Raw genomic sequence first — 2,500 nt, forward strand, 5'->3', positions numbered from 1 at the left:
ACGCCGAGCGCATACCGGGTGGGCGCCGCTGGGCTGGTCGGGTAACGGTGAAAACCATGGCGCCGCAGCCAATACGACGGAATCGGGCTAAAAACGGCCAAGGGCCGGGCCGACGCTTGAAAATCGCCCAACGACGCCGAAATAGCCGGGTGGGCTACGCTGGTCGGGTAACGGTGAAAACCATGGCGCCGCAGGCCAATGAATGCGACGGAATCGCCCTAAAACGGCTAAGTCGGGTCCGACGCCGGAAAATCGCTCCAACGACGCCGAAGCGCATAGCTCTGGTGGGCGCGCGCTGGTCGCAACGGTGAAACCATGGCGCCGCAGCCAATACGACGGAATCGCTAAAAACGGCCAAGTCGGGTCCGACGTCTGGAAAACGTCCAACGACGCCGAAAGCGTATAGTCGGGTGGGCGCTCTGGGCTGGTCGGGTAACGGTGAAAACCATGGCGCCGGCAGCCAATACGACGGAATTCCGGCTAAAACGTCAAGTCGGGGCCGACGTCGGAAAACGTCCAACGACGCCGAGCGTACAGTCGGTTGGGCGCGCGCCGGTCGGGTAACGGTGAAAACTACGCGGCGCTGGCAGCCGTTAACAGAAATACGACGGAATCGGCTAAAAACTGCCAAGTCGGGCCGACGTCGGAAAACGCTCAACGACTTCGAGCGCATACCGGGTATGCCAAGGCTGGTCGGGTAACGGTGAAAAACCATGGCGCTGCAGCCAATACGACGGAATCAAGCTAAAACGCCGGCCGGGCCGACGCTGGTGTCGCCTAACGACGCTGAAGCGCATACAGTCGCTGGTTGGCTGCGCGCTGGTCGGGTAACGGTGAAACTACTGGGCGCCGGGCAGCCAATAATGACGGAATCGGGCTAAAACGCTGGCAGTCGTGGGCTGACGCCGGAAAACGCCTCAACGACGCCAGAAAGGTCGATACGGCCGGGTGGGCAAGGCTATCGGGTAACGGAAAAACCATGCTGGCGCCGCAGCTAATAGCGACGAATCGGCTAAAAACGGTTAAGTCGCTGGCCGAAGGCCGAAAACGCCCAACGACGCCGAAACAGAGCATAGTCGGGCTGGCGCTAGCTGGTCGTGGGTAACGGTGAAAACTACGGCGCTGCAGCCAATACGACGGAATCGGGCAAAACGGCCAAGTCGGGCCGACAAGCCGAAAACGGCCCAACGACGCCAAGCGCAGAGTCGCGGTGGGCGCCACGCTGGTCGGGTAACGGTGAAAACCAAGGCGCCGCAGCCAACACACGGAATCGCTAAAAACGCTAAGTCGTCCGACGTCGGAAAAACGCCCAACGACGCCGGCGCATAGTCGTGGGCGCGGCGCTGGTCGGGTAACGGTGAAACTACGCCGCAGCCAACAGTCGACGGAATCGGCTAAAAACGCCAAGCCGGGCCGACGCCGCAAAACGTCCACCGCCGCCCCGCGGACAGTCGGGTGGGCGCGCGCTGGTCGGGTAACGGTGAAAACCACATGCGGCAGCCAATACGACGGAATCGGGCAAAACGGCCAAGTCGGGCCGTACGTCCGAAAACGCCCAACGACGCCGAAGGCATACAGTCGGGTGGGCGCATGGTCGGGTAACCGGTGAAAAACTATGGCGCAGGCGCAGCCTAATACGACGGAATCGGGCTAAGCCTGGCAGAGAAATCTCGCCGCGGGCAGAGAAATGGCCATTTTCTCTGCCGCGGTAACAAGCAGTAGGGCTCCTTCACAAGCCGACGGGCAGGGGTCCCAGGCGTAAGGGGCTAAGTTCCTCAGGTATATTGGGGGATGGCATCCTCGCTGGGTTGTGGGTTCGTCCCCACAACTTTTCTACTTCGCCACGCAGCAACTATATCGCTGCCGTGGCGCGGTCACGCCGCTGACGCGACGCTGTCGCCGCGACGCTCACGTGCAGACGTTTGCCTATCGCTAAGCCAATGCGACGTGTCCGGCTCTGAGAACAACCGCGGAACAGGTGTTGCCTCTACCTCTCCAGCCAGCTAGTGGTAGGATATGTAACATTCTGCGCCGATCCTCAATGAACGGATGCCGTTGCCTTAAGAGAACGTCGCCGTGCAACGCACCGTTGCCGCGGTGACACCCGGCGCGCCGCTGGACACTCAGGACGCCTACACCAGAGCAATCCCACCGCGTGGTGGGAGGGGCTCGGGAGGCTTGACCGATGTCGCGAGCGCATGTCCCGAACATGCACGTTCCCCTCGTCTATTGGCGGGGAACAAGCGCCGTTGCCTTCCGTGAGAACGTCCCGCGACCGTTGCCGCCGCGCCACCGCGGTGACATGAGTGCGCTCCGACTCTGAGAACAACCGTGAACAGGTGTTGCTCTCTACCTCTCCACAGTTAGTGGTAGGATATGGCACATTCTGCTCGATCCTCAATGAACGGATGCCGTTGCCTTAAGAGAACGGCCGCCGTGCAACGTTCACCGTTGCTGCGGTGACACCCGCGCGCTGTGGACACTCAGTGACGCCCATGCT

This window comes from Lolium perenne, unplaced genomic scaffold (genome assembly GCF_019359855.2).
Source record: "Lolium perenne isolate Kyuss_39 unplaced genomic scaffold, Kyuss_2.0 unplaced69, whole genome shotgun sequence".
Taxonomy (NCBI): Eukaryota; Viridiplantae; Streptophyta; class Magnoliopsida; order Poales; family Poaceae; genus Lolium; species Lolium perenne.